The sequence below is a fragment of the Maylandia zebra genome, unplaced genomic scaffold (assembly GCF_041146795.1).
Source record: "Maylandia zebra isolate NMK-2024a unplaced genomic scaffold, Mzebra_GT3a scaffold03, whole genome shotgun sequence".
NCBI lineage: Eukaryota > Metazoa > Chordata > Actinopteri > Cichliformes > Cichlidae > Maylandia > Maylandia zebra.
This window is the reverse complement of record NW_027490033.1, coordinates 2,445,739-2,467,327: the sequence shown is the minus strand read 5'-3', so window position 1 is coordinate 2,467,327 and position 21,589 is coordinate 2,445,739. Positions and strand designations below refer to the sequence as shown.

Below are 21,589 nucleotides of genomic sequence, written 5' to 3'. Positions count from 1 at the left end.
TTAAAAAAAGAAAAAAGTAGGATAAGACATGAGAAACTCGTTGAAAAGGACAGTCTCCATTATAGCACCTCATGGAAGCTTTGTTAGACGACCTGTCATTAAAAACTAGAAAGACCATCCAGCATCGGGAGCTTTCAGACTTCCAGGTATGACAACAAGCCTATTGCTGGTTTGCCCACTCTGACTGTGTCAGTATTTGCTCCACATACCAACTGCTCTGACCCTAAAGTAAGCCAGAATCACACACAGCCACATGTAGGCACATTCCAACCACAAAGAATAACTGGGGATTCTTCATCCTGTAAACATCCTGAACAACTGGTTTTGGTGGTTTGATGGGAACAGATCCTCACCTGATCAGGAATACCAACGATCACCCCACCACTCATGTCTTGTTGGGAAATGTTTGCAGTCCTCAAGCTGTGAAAGTCATCAGGTGCAGCAGTCATGAATACCATGTAAACATCCCTGTTGGTAGGACAAAGAAATAACAGTGGGATTCATTCGAGAAAACAGAACTTGTTTGATTCCCTGTCTGACAAAAAGAAATTAATGCAACGTAAAAATTAGATTTAAAAAATCAGCAGCATCATATGTAACCAGGTCCTAAATTACATATTGTTATAATTACACAAAATTTGTTCTAAAGCCCAAACTGCTCCTGGTATATCTGACTTTTAGCACCTCCAAGCCTGTAGTCATCTTGGTTATTAGTTAGGCCCCTCCCCCGTGTGTTCGGAGTTAAGCTCGTGTGTGTTTAGAGACAGAAAGCCATCATGTTACCAGGATTCTCCAGAGAAACACAGAAATAAAGAGCAGAGCCTCCATCTTCATTTAGTGGACAGAGGAATATGATCACAAATCAGTGTGGGCCAAAATTTGTATCTTAAAAACTAGGAGGGGATAAAGTTATACCAACATACTGTAATATTTTTATAATATACACTAGCAAACTTTCATGCTGTGTGTGATATTAAAAATATTGTATTGTGTGATATCACATTCTATTGTGATACAGCATTTTAATCTGACCTTTGATTTCTAAATGCTTCATTAAACTGTCAAATATACAAATATAGACAACTGTGGGATTTGTCTAAAGTATTTGCATATGCCATAGAAATGTTAGCACTCACAGTTTACTGGGCAAGGTTTATGCAAAGTTTCAACAAGACCAGTCCACTTATGACAAACGCGATCATACGAGCATTATAGTACGATGCAGTCTCTGCATGATATGACTATCTATTCAGCTGTAACCTGACAGGGACAAAGTCTAGGAGACAGAAACTGAAGATAGACACCATTTACTGATGGACCTGTTATATTAGGTGACAATTCCACGTGAAAGTCAAAAGAAATGAATACATACAGGGCAAGTCTTTATGAGGCAAACATGATGTGCATCTCACACGAAAGCGATTTAGGTGATTTTCTGTGAGAAATGTGTAAAAAGATCCGTACTCTGAATTTCAGATACTATTGATCTGTTTGTTGTGTGTCTGAGGGTTTACGCAGGGACGTTTTGTGTAAGCACTGATTGCTACAGTAGCATCCAATCAATGCTTACAGTGCAAAGAAACTGGCCTACAGTCTGACAGCTGCATTAATGTCTACACAATCTAAGAGTTTGAAAGATGGACACACGTGAGATGATCATAAATCCACAACAGAATCCTTTCTGTCCTAACATACTGATGAGAAAATAACTGAAGCACTCGTGTCAAGAACAACAACAACAAAGGGAAACATGCCTAACTTGGATTTCAGTGATTGTGAAAACAAACATATGCAAATGAATTTCCTCTGTGCGCTTTGCCTAATTCAGGAAATCACTATCAATCAAGTTGAGTGTGAGTCAGTGAGTATGTTATGTTCACATAGACTGTTACCTCAGGGGCTAACTTACCAGATGAAATGAACCTTTATGGAACGGAAACCCAGAATTTGTTTCAAGTCACATTTTAGCTTAACCTGCATGGTGGAAAGTGCCTGTACCAGAGACATGATTGTTGCTGCTTAGGTTAAAATATCTAGTATATGTCAATAATGTAACAAAAAAGAAGAAGAAAATCTGTGGCGGTGTAAAAGTCCCACTAAATGCGTCTCTCGGTGTACATCTAAACTATATAACGATTAACCGCCAACTGTGAGTTCAATTTAAATTTTCCTTTACAAATGTGTGTTTGTTTAGGAAGGAAAAAAATGTGTGCGCACAGTGTTCGGCAATATAGACTCAAAGGCAGCACCAAGACTGGCACGAGACTATTTCCACTGCACTGAGGGTGGGAACTCCAGGCCTCGGGGCCGCTGTCCTGCAGGGTTTAGATGTGTCCTTGATCCAACACAGCTGATTTAAATGGCTCATTTTGAACGTTGACATATACATCAAGGAATGGACCAGCCACTGCACTGATGTTAAACCAGTTCAGAAGTTCATTTATCATCATGAACCACCAATTTATGAGCAGACAAACCAAAGTGCACTCCAAGATTCAGTTGCTTGTAGAAGCACGTTTAGCAGCAACAGCTCAAAGTCATTGTTTTCTGTATGACTATCAGTCTCTCACATCATTGGGGAGTCATTTAGGCTCACTCTTCTTTATAATGTTGCTTCACTTCATTGAGGTTTGCACAAATTTGTTTATGCAAAACTCACGACCACACTACTTCTATTAAGCTGAGCTTTAAACTTTCTAAAATATAAAACCTGCTAGACACCGGTGTTGTGCCAAAAAGTGATTGTCTGCCAAAAACTGATTTCTGGTATTTGCCAAAAAGTGATTGCTCGTATTTAAACTGCTATAAGTAACTTGTTGGGCTATAATATGTGAAACATATGTCAAATGCTTCCCTCATGGATGACATAAAGTCATCTTGAGCCACAAACAACATTCGTGTAACAAGGTAGAAGCCGCGATCAGTTTTTGGCAGCGACTTTTATATAACCTTTATTTATTTAGTTAAAAAAAAATCTCATTAACATTAAACATGTCTTTTGTAAGAGTAAGTTGGCCAAGAGGACAGCAGCAATGGCAGCAAATATTACAATAGTTCAGTAAAAATATTTTAAGTGGGGATAAAGGAGCGGATTGGTTATAATGTAAGTACAGGGTGGGCCATTTATATGGATACACCGTAATAACATGGGAATGGTTGGTGATATTAAAGTCCTGTTTGTGGCACATTAGTATATGTGAGGGGCAAACTCCTCAAGATGGGTGGTGACCATGGTGGCCATTTAGAAGTCGGCCATCTTGGATACAACTTTTGTTGAGGGCCATGTGACACATCAAACTTATTGGTAATGTCACAAGAAAAACAATGGTGTGCTTGGTTTCAACGTAAACCTCCAGCAGAACCAGGCTCAGGGAGGGGCGGGGCCATCTGCTGACCGGTTGGGGTGAGAGAAGGAAGACAGGATGAAGACATGCTGTGGAAGCGAGACAGAGATTAATAACAGATATGATTCAATGCAGAGAGGTCTGTTAATACATAGTGAGTGAACCAACCAACCACAGCATCTGTGGTGAGAGAGTCATCAAGGAGTTCAGGCACTCCATCAAGCTCACAGTCACAGACTCAGGTGAGATTCTAGAGTTGCAGGGCTTCCTCCAGAGCAGCTGTTAGAAACACAGCTGCATCTTCTTTCTCTCACACACAGAAAAGAGTGAGACAGAGTGAGGCATCAGGGAGTTTAATTACCAGCTTTAAGACAAATGAATGAGAGTGCTGAATGATAGCACTCATGAGTGGTGCAGCATGCTTTAATTACTACCCACTAGTGAATGTGTCAGCAGCTGAAACTGTATTAATGGTGATTTAAAGAAACGAGTCCCAGTGTGTAGACCAGGCAAGCTGCTTCACTTGTAACACACTGGCAGAAACCCCAAGTCAGTTAGGATGACTACCTGAACATTTGAATGTTTCCACTGGTCACTGAGGTGGTACGTTACAGGGATCCAGTCTGTTCATTTACAGGACTCTACTAGAGCTGCTTTGCATGACTCACAGTTGAAATAATGCTTCTTTGTCTGATGCAGGGCCTTGGTTCACCCCATCAGTCGTGCAGGGGGTCGTCTGCTCTGCAAAAGTGCACTTTAATGTAAACTGTGCAGCAGTGCTGCAAACTAATCCAGACGAAATAAAAGCACAATGTCAGGAGCTACTGCAGTTCAGCATCAAACGTAGGCCAAATCAATCATTAATATGATTTTCATGATCATCTTGTTTGTCTTAATGTTCTTATGATTCAAAGAAACATCCAGCAGCTGTGAGATCGGCTGTACTGATTTAAAATGAAGTGTGTACGGCCCCAAAGCCTCTGAATGAGCTGCAGATGTGTTTCAAACTCCTGTAACAAAAGCAAACATGTCTGCATACCGGCTAACTTTGTCCACACACTGTTTCTGCTCTGCAGGTTTCACAGATGAAGATGCAAATAGTGGAGGATACGGGGATGGAGGAGATTGGGTTGGACTTTCATTAATATTTTGTCTGTTAGTTTGGGCTGTTTGTTGTTCCTGCTGCTTCCGCTGTCGTCATAATTACCTGCAAGGAACTAAAGCCATTATAGCAGCATCCTCCTGAAAACAACATCTGCTCTGCTTTTCCACAAGAATGAAGATGCAGAGGTCTGGCTTTAGGATCTGAGCTCAGATAACATCTGGAGTTTAAAGCATCATTTTAATCTTCTTCTGCACAAAATGGCTCAGTCGAGTGCTGCCAACTCCAAGAGGTTTTCGGAGGATCGGGTGATGGAGATCTATAAAGTAGGAGTAACATTATATAGCTACTATGTCAAAATTCTATAGTATGGTATATGATATGGCACAGCCCTGCTGTAAAGATCAAATGTGTGACAGTGAAAGGTGCTACAAAGAAGTCTCTTTAGCAAACAACGAGCAAACATAAAGCCCGTCCATTTCACATTTAAGGCAGGTAGTATGTTTGTTTTTCTAATGTTGACAAACTGACCCTCCATCCATCCACTTCTGCTGATCCTTTTCAGGGTCGCGGGGGCGCTGGAGCCTAACCCAGCTGTCTTAGAGCGAGACAGACTGAAGACCTGTCCAGTCCGCTGTCCCTACTAAGTGCATGTCCTTGAAACAGTGGAATAAAAACTAAAGCAATGACAAATAATGATCCTCATCATCAACATTACTACCGAAATGTGAACTAGCAAGTACAGCCTGAGCTCATAGAAACAACATCTTTGTAATCTGTAACAGTTTTGGATTTTTGGACATGTTAAACAACTTTTAAAGGGTTTTTCACAAAGATGCTGAACATTAAATGCAGGATGCCACAGACATCCATTTTAGCCAACAATCTGCCATCTTCACCTCCAGTGTTCAAATAAAACGGAGACGTTGTGACATCAGCAGGAGACAGAGATCAGCTAGAGACACGCAGACAGTTTAAGCAGGCTGCTGTTCAAGTGGAGGCTGGTATGAATCATGCTTCTGTTTATGTTTCCTGTTGAACAAAAACTTGACCAGAAACTGACATACCAACTTTCAGACTAGCAGATCCATCCTCCTTCCCTCCATCCTCTGTGTGTCCTTCTGTCTGACCTGCAGCTGAGAAACAGGTGTGAGGTGTCAGCTGTCAGGTAGGTGATGAGTGAAGAACAGAACAGAATCCATTTCCTCTTCAAACTGCTGTCAGACATGAGCTGTGTTCCAATTCGTCGGCTGCATCTTTCGGAGGACCCGGCCTTTGCGGTCTACGTGGGCCGGGATGGTGGGGACAGAGAGGCTGTAACTATATCTGCTGGTGTCACTGTGACCTCAGAGCAGTTTACATGAAACATGAAACGAATTACAACTTTTGCGATATTGACCAGCTCATGATGCAGAGTGTAGACTGTATCTGTGATAATGAAAATGATTTAAGGACTGGTTTATGACACGTCTATAAAAAATATAAAGTCTGTACAAATGTGAAACTACAAAGTTAAAAGCAGCTGGAACGACAGCTGTTCAAAGCTGAACACTTACATCAGCCAGAAGACAGAGTGAGTCCTCCATCTCTCTGAAGGAGGCCATCGTGGTGAGCACAGATGCAGCAGCAGTGTGGATGTGTCCACTCTCACAGTGTCTCTCTTTCAAGTTTGTCCTCACATTCTCAAAAAAAGAACATGTCTATGCAGATGCCCAGAGCCTAACAACACACCCGCTATAAAAACTTTTGCACCACCAGATTTTCATATACTTACATTTGAAAGTGTTCGTCTCCTGCATTAACTCCCACTTCGATCACTATCATTATCAGAAAAATATCTCCTGTATGGCCCGCAATGAATCCTGGGATATGTTGGGCCACAAAGGACACACCTGACCCATCCTTCAAATTCAGGGAAATGAAGGACGCATTTGGAAGACTTCAAATTTGAACAGCCTTCGTCGCGTCCATGTGATACAATTTCCTACAAATGTGGCATTCGAAGCATCCTCTCCCTGAATTTGGAAACACCCAATGTGATGATAGAGAGCAGGAAGAACCAGTCTCAACAAGAGACACACACACCTGATTTCCTGTAACTGCAGAGGGGAGGAGCCACCCGAGCAGGTGGGAACAGGAAGAGAAACAGCTGAGCCTCCGTCAGAGCAGCAGGAGGACGGTGGAGCTGAGGCAGGGTGAGTGTTAACACCACATTGTTGTAGTTTTGCTGTCAGAGTCTCTGAGTGTGTTTGTTTGTGTGACTGTAGAGAGAAGAAGAGTCACAGTGAGCTCTGTAGCTGTGATTGGCTCAATAATCACCTTCAATGGACTGAACGCAGAGAACGAGCCGAGGAACCTGACAAACCTGTTTGTGTGTGTGTCTGTGTGTGTGTGTGTACCTGTTTAGACATGTTTGTGAGGACAAAGAGTTGGTATGCTACTATGTGGGCTAATAGAGTCCCACAAAATGGCCGTCCTCACGAGTTTGAGGATATTTTTGAGGCTTTTTGGTGTCCTCACTAAAATCTGAAAACAAGTGTCTGTGTGTGTGTCTGTGTGTGTATGTGTCATAAAGAGAGTCGAGTTCACGGTCGCACACTTTCTATCTCAGAGGCTGTATCCCAATTCTTCGGAGCCCCTCTGATGACATGGTCCAAAAAATAAATCAATTGTGGCCACAAAATACTACTTCGTGCGCACGAAATGCTAATTTGTGGGCACGAAACACTTGACCAATAACCGTGATCCTTCCCAGGCCCTTGCAGTTGGTTGACAATAAAATCTATCCCGGCGTCCAGGTCCTGTAAAGCAACTGGGCTCTCAGTATCCTGTTTAAATGTCTCTCCGTAATAATGGTTCCTTGCATTGCAGGCTTTTCAAAATGCATTGTAGCTCATTCCCAGCCTAAAATAAAACTCACTCATACCGTCTCTGTCCACGGTGTATAGGTTTAGCCTACTCTCATGCTTGTGTCTCTACGCAGCTGTCCAGGAATTGTATCAATATGATGTTGCCACAAATGCGTAATTCGTTGCCACGTTATACCCATTTCGTGCTCTCGAAAATAGTATTTCGAGGGTATTTTGTGGCCACAATTTATTTATTTTTGGACCATGTCATCAGAGGGGCTCCGTACAATTCAGGTACTATTATTATACTATTAGTGTTAATTGTACTTTCTGCAGTGTTTAAATGATTACATATACACACAGTTACTGTCCCTCCACACATACGACTTGGTTCTCCTTCTATGCCCCAGCTTTGTTTACTTTTTCCCACCGAGGCTTCTAGACTTCTGCTTGGCCAGCATTTCTGCACGGTTAGGAATATATCTCCACCTGTTGCTTTGGCATGTTCCTAGCAGTGTTTTCCTTCATTTCTGCCTTTACGTGTGGACGGGATTATTTTTGAAAACAAAAACGGAAAATCTCCGTTCTCAAAAATACCCGTGTACGTGTGGACGTAGCCTCAGTCTATGTATTTACTGCTTTGTGGTGAAGGTCCGTGTCTCATGTCAGTGTGTTTAGTTTGCGTTTCCTCTGTCTCATCTTGTCAATCACTCCCAGCTGTGTCCTGGGACAGGGATAAAGGGCAAAAAAACAAAAACCAACTAAATAAGCAGACAAAAAAAAAAAAAAAATATATATATATATATATATATATATATATATATATACACACACACACACATACATCAATCACCTGGATCACCTGTTGAGAAAGAAAAAAAGAAAACAAGCAGAAGAAAACGAGAGCAATACAATAAACAACATCACAATGATATATAGTAATATAACAGTAAATACTAAATATTAAACATTATTGTGCAGCACATAAGATCAACAGAACACAGTGTGCTTTGAGGTACACTCTAAGAACTAAAACTGATAATTACTTAAATATTTTGGTGCAACACACTGACATTTTAGACCTTCTTCAGAATACTGTATATACTATGGGCATCATGGTGCTGATCCAGAATCCTTACATTATTATTTATTACTAGAGCTACAATAATAAAGCAATGAGGAGGGGGAAGTAATAAATATGAAATAATGTATTTATGATGATTCCATTTGTTTCACTATCCACTCTGTGCAGGGCAAAGCTTATTACATGTATAGAGATACAATCATTTTACTGCTGTAAAATCCAAATTTTGTCTTATTTAAAATATAAATCTAATATAATCTGCATCTTAATGTATGTTCTTTAAAATACAGTGTGTTTTTAATATATTATAATTATAATAATGCATAATTATGTGGACATGTATATTAGATCGTTTTTTAGTGAAATATAATCCCCCCAGAAGGGCAGGAAATGCTCTGTAACTTACTTTAAAACTAAATATGTTCCCTAAAACGGTGACAGAGCTACAGACCCATGACAGCCTTACACAGGTAGCCAGCAGCTATGACCAGCACTACATGTGCAGTTAATAAAAGGACAGGTAATGTTTGTCACGCTGTTGCACACACAGCACGCTCATTTGTTTCAGTTCGTCAAATTGCCACAAGACAACTTACCAACGTGTACGTAATAAGCTAATACTCCTGTGTGCTATACACTACAGTGTACGCTGTACACCTACTTACTGGGTTTGTCGCATCAGTCTGTCTCTCTGAGTTAACTTGTGTTTCTCCTACAGCTCCGGACCGCAACAAATGCGCGTGCTCTTTGTGAGCTCGTTCCCGGCTCGTAACCAGCGCGTTCTGCCGTCGAGGGCGATCATTGGTTAAATGTGATCATGTGACTGATGCAAGCCAGATCCTTTTATTTAGCAAAACTGTGATTAATAGTTAAATATTATTGTTGAAGGGCACAGACAGGACTCCGCACGCACGCACACATTAAAAAAAAATAATACTTTTTTTTTTTAAAAAGTTGCCTCAACAAAAGGGCACCTTGGGCACCCATCAGGAAAGGGGCGGGTACTCAAGCCCCTCTAGCCCCCCCCCCCCCCCCCCCCCCTCTGCACGTGCCTGTCGCAGAGAACGGGGGTGTGAGAAGACTCCAAAACCTCCCTCCGCCCGCTCATTGTAGTGTTGATGCATGTGTGTTCTAAGGTGCATTTCCCCAGCTTTGGAAAATTCAGAGGCACAGATGAAGCTGGGGTACACAAAAACTGTAAAGCCAGGTGGAAAAGGTTCAGATAAGATGTCTTCCTGTTCCCCCAGTACGTTAAAGGATCCTCTGATCTTGGAATGTTTCTCTCCGACACTCTCCACAATACTAAGGGGTTGGCAGTCCGTTATAATAAAACTCAGGACTGCATGGTCCAGAACAGACTTCCTAGGTGCTTGATTTCAAAATAATAAAACGCATGTTAATTAAAAAATGATGATAAAGCAGTTCAGTGTCAATATAGGCCGACCTGTGTTCATTCTCGGTGTGTTTGTCTCCTCATTTTCATGTTTGGTTCTGTAATGCCTGAACACTGAGGAGGTGCTTTTGATTGTGTAACAAAGCTCAGCAGAATAGAAAATAAATAATTTACACTGCAAGTCACATTGCTGTTTTTCCTATTCTGATAGATTACACTGAAACAAAGACAGACAAACTATTCCCTTATTTGCAGTTAAAAGATCAAAATGATCCCACACAGCAGAAACATTTTTTTTTCTTTCAAGCTCAATTTTGTTATGGAGAGATGTTTTTTTTTTTTTGTTTTTTTTTATCTTTGCGAGAGTAATTTTGGTTTTTTGGGGGGGGGGTTTTGGTGGCGACTCATCCCATTGACAGATGCAGATGCGGTACCTTTTAAACACAGTTTAGCGCGTTGGTAATGAGCGATACAGCAGCTGTATCGATCACGTGACTTTTTCTTAAAGCGACACACGCACCGATACAGGTTTCGCTCTGTGAGCTTGATACAAGCGTCGGTGCATCAGTGTTGCTGGACCCATCACTACTATTTCGGAGTTGACGTCACGCCGCAATGCATTGTGGGAGCGCGGCGGCATTTTCGGGGTCTACGAATCAAATCAAACACACTGTGTTGGAACGACGATTACAAGATGCTTAAAAGCAGCTTAAAAGAGAATGGACTGTATAGAGACCGATTGCGTCCAGAGGCGAAGCGGCGGTACTTGCAGAAAATAGCGTGCATTGGAAATGTGGACCCGTATGAAATACGGCCGTGGAGTAGAAACCCTGAAGACCAACCGCTATTGACGTAGCCTGATATATTTCATACCTTATCTGTGGAGTCAGCGCGTACAAGTCGTCATTCAATCAAAGGTAAGTCAGCTCGAGTACAGCGAGTGAAATGCGTTTGATTTCCCTGCAAACATTCAGATTACTGCAGCATAAATTCATTCATGAGGGGAAATTACAGTGAGAACATGTGGAGACTGTTAGGTGGATAACATAGTGAGTTCAGTGCATTGATGAGACACTGTCCTGAAGGATTTAGTTATTCTCTATGGTTAAAGAAATTGCAATGATTTATTAATGTTTATTATAAATAATTCTAATTATACATCTTGCTTCCATATTTGTATCTTGTGTCACTAAAAATACATTTTATTTTAGTTTTATACTTTGATTAATGACCTGCAGAATCTCCTTAACATATTAAGTGATTCATAATTGTCACTTTATGCTTTCTCCATCTCTATGGCTACGTTCACACTGCAGGTCTTAATGCTCAATTCCGATTTTTTGATCAAATCCGATTTTTTTGTCTCCTCGTTCACACTACAAATAAAATGCGACAGCAAACGCGCTCTAGTGTGAACGCTCAAAGCGGCCCGCATGCGCAAAAGAAGATGTCACACACAACGCGCTCTGTTTAGACCAAGAACAAACAGTATTGTTTGACTGATGGCCGTTAATATAAAGACTTCGGACTTTACGTTTCCCAATTTTTGCTTTAAGTTATTTTGTTATTTACATAATAATGTAAATAACCTAATAATGATCCTTATTGCTGTTTAAGAGAGGAGCGGTGCTTCAAAGGATAGCTGCAGATTTCTGTCAGAATCTGCAGATTATACAGTACAAATAAAATGTTTACGTTGTCTTCCCAACAGTTTCACTGACATCTACACTGGATGGCTAGGAAGCGTTCGCGATGTCTTCTCGGGCGCTGATAATTGGCTTCAGTCTTGTGTCGGTGACGTAAAAGGCGGATTTAATGCGACTTGACCGTTCAAACAGCAGTCGCTTTCTAAAGCATCGGATATGTATCGGATTCAGTACCACATACGAAAGTGACCCAGATCGGATTTGAAAATATCGGATTTGCGCCGTTCACACTGTCATAGCATGATCGGATATGGGTCGCATAGGGTCAAAAAAATCGGATTTGATGCGCTTTCGCCTGCAGTGTGAACGTAGCCTAAAGTGATGACATCCTTGCATTACATACTTTAGGTTCATTTTCTGCAGGCAGGTTTCTGACAGAACAGGCAGATTTACACTATAACATGCAGCGTTCTATAGATGGACACATAAAGAAATGAAAAATCACATGTATGTGCTAACTTTCTTGACACTTTGTTACATTTATGATAAAGTAGATTAAACACATTTGTGTCGGCCTTGGCTCATAGTTCTTGTCTTTAAATGAACTTTGTCTGTGTGTGTTTCAGGTGCTGCACTCTAAGACTGAATGAACCAGCATTGCAGCCATGGGTCACTGTGAGCATCACAGGGAAGGTTGAAGCCGCCCGCTGCACCTGTATGGCCGGAGTCGCAGAGACCTGCACCCACGTCGCTGCTCTTCTGTCTAAAGTAGACGGAACAGTGTTGATCCGTGGCACAAGGACTGTTACAGATGAACCTGCATACTGGGTTTTGCCTGGTAATAATACCAAGATACACCCAGAGGTTGGCCATAAGATAGACGACTTCTCTTCAGCTGCCCAAAAAAAGGCTCTTGATCAAAACATACACAGACCATCTGTAGTGACAGGTAAAAGGAGCCGTCCTCAAAAAAGAAAAACCCCACCTGCTACTGTGGAGGAGTTGTCACTGCTATAATGCCATCATGTTTTATCTAGGGGTCTAGATGTATGCCTGTAGTGCACTGCTGTGTAAATAATTTGCATTTACTGAATATGTACTGACTGAGTCCCACTGTTCAAAAGTTGAATAAAGAAACTAAATTATTTTGCCTTTTTTTTTTATTTTATTAAAACCACTTTATAGAACATCACATCAGTAACAGTGTAGAATCCATGTCATTTACAGTTTACAAATGACAAAATGTTTACACCAAATCATGAGTGTTTACATGATATCACCCACTACTAACATTACTTTATTTACTGTATCTTTTTGAAAAAATAACAGCACAAGACTTAAGAACATTTAACAGGAGCAGGTTTCATTCTTCTCTGGTTTTATTATCACACTGTTCACCAAACGCAGCAAACCTTCACCATCTTATCCAGAAGGGTCACCTCTTCACCCTCACATGGAAGAAGTAATCTGATTGGCATGGTGGTTTGTTTGAAGCAGGTCCCTCGTGTAGCGCTGGAAACCAGTCATGATGTTTCATCCATTTCATCGGCTGGTTTGCTGCAATAATGCCAAATAATTAGCAACTCTATAAATAGACGGTAGTTCTGCAAAATCACTCAGTAGGATGTTTGTTCTAATTTGCTATGAGCTCAGAGCGCATCGAAAATGAAACTAATAGGCTATAAAGAGAGATATGAACATATTTAGAACTTACCGGAATGAAAATGTCTGGAGCACCAACAGATATTTGGAGATGGAAGAGAGCTGCACGTCAGCTCATCTCACAGCTGCTATCCAGGCTAGACGCCTTCGTTTGGTAACATCGATACACGAGCTGCCTCATGTCGCTTCCAGGTTGGGAAAGCATAAAAAGACAATCCAACCTTATTCCCGTGCCGGTCGTAAGATCGAACATTGCAGCCGAGCACACAGCAAGTACGAACCATGGCTATGCTATCGCTCCTAGCTTAGACCCCCAAAATGGTGAATCGGGCCAAAATCCTTTCCACGCCCACCCCCGTGACATCACGCTCCGAAGCCCTATAGTGATGTGTTGTGGTGCTTTCTGTGTTTTCGTCTTCCCTTCGTGTAATTCTTCATATTCGTGTACTGTTAGTTTTCCCAGTTTAGGTTTTTGCTTAGTTTCCATGCTCACCTTTGCCATTTCTGTTTGTATCACCATGTGATGAATAAACTCACTTGCATCTGAGCTGCCTGCATAAAGGGTCCTTTAATAATTTACACACGGCTCGCAAACCGTGACGAAAACACTGGAAAAATTGGGCTGTTCTAAAACGTTTGACGGGTAGTGTATATATTTAGTTTATACATTTTCTTTATTTATAATAGTTTGTTTTATATTGTAGCAAAGTGTTACTTGGATACTTCTCTATGTGCTTCTTCATGTGCAATTTTGTTGCATTCTGAGCCTTAGAAATTTATTGTGATGAACTGCTGTTAGAATCAAGTTAAATTCTGATAAATCAGACAATTACCTCTCCAGCTGTTGTTACAGTCTTTGTTTATCGGGTCCTTACAGGGTAAAAGATGACGACACCTAAAGAAATCCTTCTGGGGACTTTGGAGGATTTGGAACGTGATGACTTTGAAAAATTTAAGTGGCATCTGAAGAACGGGTCTGTAGAAGGTTTACCAGCAATCCCAGTGAGTAAACTGGAGAATGCAGAGAGGACGAACATAGTGGATCTGATGTTTGATACCTACTCTATCAACACTTTTGAAGTTGCTAAAAATCTTTTGGGGAGGATAAACAAGAATGATCTGTTGGAGAATTTAAATAAAACCATCCCAGAACCCACAGGTAAGTCAGGGAATGACTAAACAAAAAATACATAAACAATAAAAACCTTAGTTAACATTACACAGGTGCCATTAAAATCTATATAAATAATAAATCCAAAACACTTGCCAACACTTTCAGGAGTGAGAGACTGCAGAAAGCCAACAGTTTGTGTTTTATGCATCTGCACAAATAACCTCCTGTGTACACATGAATATCTGCTCTTTGGGTTGGTTTGATTAAAATGGGACCAGCAGCAGGTTTTCTGCCCATTTTACAGATTTATATTGTCAGATTGGTTTTAGAGCTGTTTTATCAACATAAATGAGGCGACAACAACAGTTTGGGACACGTCACAAATATGATCAAAGTGCTATTTCTTAAATCTATTTACCAGTTGAAGGTAAAGTTAAAAAAAATGGCTGCCATTTCTTTCTGCTGTTTGGAGACCCAAACAAAAAAATGCCCACACAGTAAATGCTTTTTATTATGGTTGATAAACAGGACACTAAGGTGATTGGTCAAAGGTTGGAGGAAAGCCACAGTTCTCCTTATTTGACTGAAATCCACCATTTCAGCTCATGTTTTTTCTTCTGCAGCTTTCTGGGAGATTCCACTTCAGCCTTCTGCTGGCAACGCTCCCGTTACCAAGCTTCCCTTAGGCAGCATCATTAGAAGACATAGCATACATTTACACTGCTATGCAGATGATACCCAGCTCCATCTGTCCATGAAGTCAGATAACACACACCAATTAGTTAAACTGCAGGAACGTCTTAAAGACATAAAGACCTGGATGGCCGCTAACTTTCTGCTTCTTAATTCAGATCAAACTGAGGTTATTGTACTCGGCCCTGAAAATCTTAGAAATATGGTATCTAAGCAGATTCTTACTCTGGATGGCATTACCTTGGCCTCCAGTAACGCTGTGAGGAACCTTGGAGTCATTTTTGACCAGGACATGTCCTTCAACGCACATATTAAACAAATATGCAAGACTGCTTTCTTCCATTTGTGCAACATCTCTAAAGTTAGAAATATCCTGTCTCAGAGTGACGCTGAAAAACTAGTTCTGTCATGGTCCTGGGTCGTTCAGCGTTTTGTTTCATTTTTGGTATCACCTTGTGTACTTTGTGTTAATTCTGATTTTGTATTAGTTCTTAGGTTGATCTCTACCTGTGTCTTTCCTCTGTGTTCTGTTCGTGTCCCCGAGTTTGTGTTGTAAAACAGTCTGTTTCCTGTTTTACTTTGAAGGTTTGTGTCTCGTCTTGTGAATTAGGATCAGCTGTGCTCCCCTCCTGTGTGTCATTCCCTCATTACCTTGTGTGTATTTATAGTATGTGTCTGCCTGTGTTCCTCGTTGTGTCGTCTGCATTACTGTGTTAATCAGTGTTACTACTCGTCTCTCTATCCAGCCTTCTTTGTGTCATCTCTGTGTATTCCCCGCTGTCCTTATGTTTTCAGGTTTGTCTGTTACAGTGGCTTGCAAAAGTATTCGGCCCCCTTGAACTTTTCCACATTTTGTCACATTACAGCCACAAACATGAATCAGTTTTATTTGAATTCCAGGTGAAAGACCAACACAAAGCGGTGCACACGTGAGAAGTGGAACGAGAATCATACATGACTCCAAACATTTTTTACAAATAAATAACTGCAAAGTGGGGTGTGCGTAATTATTCAGCCCCCTTTGGTTTGAGTGCAGTCAGTTGCACATAGACGTTGCCTGATGAGTGCTAATGACTAAATAGAGTGCACCTGTGTGTAATCGAACAAGGCCGAACAAGGAGAGTGCTGATCCGAAATGCAGCCAAGAGGCCCATGGTGACTCTGGACGAGCTGCAGAGATCTACAGCTCAGGTGGGGGAATTATTAGTCGTGCACTGCACAAAGTTGGCCTTTATGGAAGAGTGGCAAGAAGAAAGCCATTGTTAACAGAAAACCATAAGAAGTCCCGTTTGCAGTTTGCCACAAGCCATGTGGGGGACACAGCAAACATGTGGAAGAAGGTGCTCAGGTCAGATGAGACCAAAATGGAACTTATTGTTCAAAATGCAAAACGCTATGTGTGGTGGAAAACTAACAGTGCACATGACTCTGAACACACCATCCCCACTGTCAAATATGGTGGTGGCAGCATCATGCTCTGGGGGTGCTTCTCTTCAGCAGGGACAGGGAAGCTGGTCAGAGTTGATGGGAAGATGGATGGAGCCAAATACAGGGCAATCTTGGAAGAAAACCTCTTGGAGTCTGCAAAAGTCTTGAGACTGGGGCGGAGGTTCCCCTTCCAGCAGGACAACGACCCTGAACATAAAGCCAGGGCAACAATGGAATGGTTTAAAACAAAACATGTCCATGTGTTAGAACGGCCCAGTCAAAGTCCAGATCTAAATCCAATCCAGAATCTGTGGCAAGATCTGAAAACTGCTGTTCACAAACGCTGCCCCTCTAATCTGCCTGAGCTGGAGCTGTTTTGCAAAGAAGAATGGGCAAAGATTTCAGTCTGTAGATGTGCAAAGCTGGTAGAGACGGACCCTAAAAGACTGGCAGCTGGAACTGCAGCAAAAGCTGGTTCTACAAAGTATTGACTCAGGGGGCTGAATAATTACGCACACCCCACTTTGCAGTTATTTATTTGTACAAAATGTTTGGAATGATGTATGATTTTCGTTCCATTTCTCACGTGTGCACCACTTTGTGTTGGTCTTTCACCTGGAATTCCACTAACATTGATTCATGTTTGTGGCTGTAATGTGACAAAATGTGGAAAAGTTCAAGGGGGCCGAATACTTTTGCAAGCCACTGTAGTTTTTCCAGTTTAGGTTTATGTTTAGTTCTGCCCTCACCTTGGTTTGTTCACTGTAAATAAAACCTCACTCGCATCTCCACCACAGTCTGCAACTTGGGTCCTCATTTGACTCCACCGCACGACTGCTGCCCCAGCCGTGACAAGTTTATGCATTTATTACGTCAAGGCTGGACGACTGTAATTCATTATTATCAGCAAGTCCTAAAAACTCGCTGAAAAGGCTTCAGTTAATCCAAAATGCTGCAGCAAGAGTCCTGACAGGGACTAGAAAGAGAGAGCAGATTTCTCCTGTATCGACTTCCTGTTAAATCCAGAATTGAATTCAAAATCCTGCTCCTCACATACAAGGTCTTAAATAATCAGGCCCCATCTTATCTTAATGACCTTGTAGTACCATATCCCCCTATTAGAGCACTTCGCTCTCGCTCTGCAGGCCTACTTGTTGTTCACAGAGTATTTAAAAGTAGAATGGGAGGCAGAGCCTTCAGTTTTCAGGACCCAAAAAGATAGTTGGGGTTTTTTCTGTTGTATTATTGTAGGTTCTTTATCTTACAATATAAAGCACATTGGGGTGACTGTTGTTGTTATTTGGAGGAATTAATAAAAAAAACTTTTATACTTGAAATTCTTTCATTTATTCTACATATTTATTCATCACTGGCTCCATAGTGTTGTTTATGTAATATGTGAAATGTTGCTAGTATTGATTTGGTGCTGTATAAATAAACACAATTAAATCAAATGTGTCTCTATAAAACCTGCCCTCAGTTATAACCCAAGTGTCAGGGCTCAATGGCTCATGAAAAGGAATGGAGTCAAGCACAGAACCAAAAAACGGAGGCTGAGTGACTTTTAACAGAAATGTATTTTACTAGATTTCTTGACGGAGAAAGCTGAATCACGGCTAAATTCAACAGCAAGCGAGGTATTATGAGAAGTGCAGAGCTGAGGCCAGAACATAAGCTGAGGCAGGTCAAAGGAACAACAGGGGCAGAATCGGGCGAATAGAAACTATCCAGGATCACTGGAACAAAGGAGATAATAATCAGAGTGGTCCACAGTGTAGTGAATGAGTCCAAGATTTAAAAACTAAGAGGTGTTACGTGGCTGCAGGTGGAGATCAGCTGGAGGAGGAGATGAATTAAATCTGGGTACAGAGTGAGATGTGGGTGCACAGGGAGGCAGGCAGGTGAGGATGGCAGTTTGCAAGAGTGAGTTTTCCCAGCAGTGGCAGGCCAGAATCCTGAGGCGTGACTTATGGCGAGAGTTGGAAGATGTATCCAGGTGCCGACTAGGGAACAGGAAAAGAGGGTTACGCGAAACAAGCTGAGGAGCACAAGACAAAATGTGAGGCAGAGAACTGACTGTGCTAAGCAGACAATCTGGAGAAGGTTCATTGTGAGTGCTGCTCATAAATACTGCCGGAGTAATTGGCAACAGGTGAGGAGCACGGAGGAGTGAGGAGGGCTCCACCCAGGGGAGGAGAGCTGATGCTGTGGAAAGTTACTCAGACTCACTCGGATCATGACACCAAGAGTCCAGTGAACTGAACACATAACCACAGTAACCAGAATGCAGTTTTCTCATTTGTGTCATTTGCTGTTTATTCATGCAGAGATTCTCACTGAGTGTCAGCTCAAACTCAAGTCAGACCTGAAGCAGAAGTTCCAGTGTGTGCTCGAGGGGATTTCTACAACAGAAAACCCGACCCTCCTGAGTCAGATCTACACAGAGCTCTATATCACAGGGGGAGGGACTGCAGAGGTCAATGATGAACATGAGGTCAGACAGATTGAAACAGCATCCAGGAAACCAGACAGACCAGAAACAACCATCAGACAAGAAGACATCTTTAAACTCCCACCTGGAAGAGATAAACCAATCAGAACAGTGCTGACAATGGGAGTGGCTGGCATTGGGAAAACAGTCCTAACACAGAAGTTCACTCTGGACTGGGCTGAAGACAAAGCCAACCAGGACATCCAGTTCATGTTTCCATTCACTTTCAGAGAGCTGAATCTGCTGAAAGAGGAAAAGTTCAGCTTGGTGGAACTTGTTCATCACTTCTTCACTGAAACCAAAAAAGCAGGAATCTACATCTTTGAAGACTTCCAGGTTGTGTTCATCTTTGATGGTCTGGATGAGTGTCGACCTCCTCTGGACTTCCACAAAACTACAATCCTGACTGACCCTAGAAAGTCCACCTCAGTGGATGTGCTGCTGATAAACCTCATCAGGGGGAAACTGCTTCCCTCTGCTCGCCTCTGGATAACCACACGACCTGCAGCAGCCAATAAGATCCTTTGTGACATTGTTGACATGGTGACAGAAGTCAGAGGGTTCACTGACCCACAGAAGGAGGAGTACTTCAGGAAGAGATTCGGAGATTCGGAGCAGGCCAGCAGCATCATCTCCCACATCAAGACATCACGAAGCCTCCACATCATGTGCCACATCCCAGTCTTCTGCTGGATCACTGCTACAGTTCTGGAGTTTGTCATGAAGAACAAAGAGAGCAAAGATCTGCCTAAGACTCTCACAGAGCTCTACCTACGCCTTGTGCTATTTCACCTAAAAACGAAGGACATCAAGTATGATGGAGGAGCTGAGACAGATTCATGCAGGAAGATCATTGAGTCTCTGGGAAAACTGGCCTTTGATCAGCTGCAGAAAGGAAACCTGATCTTCTATAAATCAGACCTGACAGAGTGTGGCATCGATATCAGAGCAGCCTCAGTGTACTCAGGAGTGTTCACACAGATCTTTAAAGCTGATGAGTGTCACATGTTCACCGGTGTCGTTTACTGTTTCGTCCATCTGAGCATTCAGGAGTTCTTTGCTGCTCTTCATGTTTATCTGACCTTCATCAACTCTGGAGTCAACCTGCTTAAGAAACAATCTCCTCGCTTTAAAATCTTCCAGAAAACACTTACTGTAAAAGACTTCTACCAGAGTGCTGTGGACAAAGCCTTAGAGAGTCCAAATGGACACCTGGACTTGTTCCTCCGCTTCCTCCTGGGTCTTTCACTGCAGACCAATCAGGATCTTCTATGCATGCTGACAGAGACAGGAAGTAGCTCACAGACCAATCAGGAAACAGTCCAGTACATCAAGAAGAAGCTCAGTGGGAAACTGTCTGCAGAGAAAAGCATCAACCTGTTCCACTGTCTGAATGAACTGGATGATCGTTCTCTAGTGGAGGAGATCCAACAGTCCCTGAGATCAGGACGTCTCTCTACAGATCAACTGTCTCCTGCTCAGTGGTCGGCTCTGGTCTTCATCTTACTGTCATCAGATCTGGATGAGTTCGACCTGGAGAAATACTCCCGTTCAGAGAAGGCATTTTTGAAGCTGCTGCCAGTGGTCAAAGCATCCAAGAAAGTGCTGTAAGTGAATCTATGAACAAATATGTTTAATAATGCAAGATGAATAAAATAATATGTCTCCATTGTTATTCTTCCTCAGGCTGAGAGATTGTAAACTCTCAAAAAGAAGCTTTGAAGCTTTGTCTGAAATTCTCAGCTCCCCATCCAATCATCTGAGAGAGCTGGACCTGAGCTCGAACAAGCTGCAGGATTCAGAATTGGATTTGCTGTGTGTTGGACTAAAGAGTCCTGACTGTAAACTTGAAACTCTCAGGTAAGGATACAGACGTTTTGACACTTTTTGACTCTTAAATCTGTAAGTTTATCTTGATGCGGACGTTCAAAGTCAGCACAATTTTCCTTTTAAGTTCCTGAGTTTATATTTTTGACTGTCAGGTTGTCTGGACAGATGTTTTTATTTTATTTTATTTTTTTACTTGTCCCTAAAGTCAGAACTAAACCCACATGTAGATGACTTTCAAATTCAAATTCAAATTCAAATTTTATTTGTCACGTACACAGTCATACACAGTACGATATGTAGTGAAATGCTTGGACAACTGCTCGTGACCTAAAGAGAACAAAAAAGGAAAAGGCTATGAATAAGATAGGAAATAAATATGAAAAATTAAAAAGGGTAAATTTAACTAGGAAGGAATAAAATATAAATTAAGGTTAAAAATGAAATAACTGTACAACACAAATTAGAATGAAGGGTAAATTTAACTGGGAAAGAATAAGATAAAATACATAAATTAAAGTTGAAAATAAAATAACTGTACAACAAAATACACAATATAGAACTATATAAGAATGTATGAAGAAATATAAATAAATATATACACAATAACAGCAGATGTACAAGTATTAGCTTGAAATGAAGAATACAATGTCCAGTGTTGTGCAATCCACATTATGTCTTGTGCAGTGCAAATATGCTTAAAGTGATTTAAGTGATGAAGTGAAAACAATGTCCAGAATGTCCAGTGTGTGTGTAAGAACTGTATGTGTGGGTCAGTACTGTGTGGTGGTGTGATTGAGAGACCGTATCGCCTGCAGGAAGAAGCTCCTCCTCAGTCTCTCTGTGTTGGTCTTCAGGGAGCGGAATCGCTTTCCTGACCTCAACAGAGAGAACAGTCTGTTGTTGGGATGGCTGAGGTCCTTCACGATCTTCCTGGCCTTGGTCCAGCACCGCCT

At 41.6% G+C, this 21,589-nt stretch overlaps 1 protein-coding gene and 1 long non-coding RNA gene across 3 annotated transcripts in view; one reads left to right on the top strand and one right to left on the bottom strand.

The window, feature by feature from the left end:
- The window catches only part of LOC112432436 (protein NLRC3), a 3,307,575-nt gene that overhangs the window by 914,114 nt on the left and 2,371,872 nt on the right, over positions 1-21,589 (top strand). The window lies entirely within an intron of this gene.
- Positions 3,284-6,121, bottom strand: LOC143415777 (uncharacterized). 2 transcript variants are annotated; one of them, XR_013096221.1, is made up of 5 exons: positions 6,003-6,121; positions 5,514-5,582; positions 4,978-5,102; positions 3,517-4,765; positions 3,284-3,433 (listed from the first exon to the last, which is right to left on the bottom strand). It is a non-coding gene; the product is annotated as an uncharacterized LOC143415777 (long non-coding RNA). The 2 variants fall into 2 exon arrangements; XR_013096220.1 differs by having other exon boundaries at positions 3,284-4,765.